Source organism: Penaeus monodon, chromosome 28 (genome assembly GCF_015228065.2).
Source record: "Penaeus monodon isolate SGIC_2016 chromosome 28, NSTDA_Pmon_1, whole genome shotgun sequence".
Taxonomy (NCBI): domain Eukaryota; kingdom Metazoa; phylum Arthropoda; class Malacostraca; order Decapoda; family Penaeidae; genus Penaeus; species Penaeus monodon.
Genome location: NC_051413.1, coordinates 26,470,577 through 26,471,235, shown reverse-complemented (window position 1 = coordinate 26,471,235; position 659 = coordinate 26,470,577).

Below are 659 nucleotides of genomic sequence, written 5' to 3'. Positions count from 1 at the left end.
AGAAAAAATCCCCAAATTTAGGTAAGGGGAAATCAAAGAAAGGTCATATAGCAAATTTTCTAAGTATTTTCTTAGTGACTGAGATTTGGGGCAACAATATATATTCAACACATTTCACAGAAAAAACTATATTGAACGTTAATGTTCACTGGGTCTAAAATCCCATATCATGTAATATTACTTATATCTTACCCTTCCTTATTGTTCAATCAAAAAGCCCTTCATATCCTGTTTTAATGACTTTCTTTTTCATACCCATCTATCTTTAACAATCTACTCTCTACATCCAAATTTACTTCCCCTAAAATGATTACATTTCACTAATGGGTATAATTTTTTTGGTTAATTACTTCTGTGTCAAAAACAAACAGGATTTGAAAAACCATCTCATGATATAATATATTTAAAAAATTTTAAAGGGGGAAAAGCAGTTAAAGGGAGACTCAGGGCCCTCCTCCATGGTTCAGACGGTTTTTTTTCCCCACAAAAATTGGATCTTCCTGTTCATGTCTTCATTGTATATAGCTTTTGCCCTTTTCAAAATTGATGCCGGGCGGGGCGGGGGGGGAATACAAAACTAAGACATTTAAAAGATACATAGAAGAGAGAGGGGTGAGTGATAGTGATGAGGAGTGGTGAGTGAGTTTAGTGAGTGATGA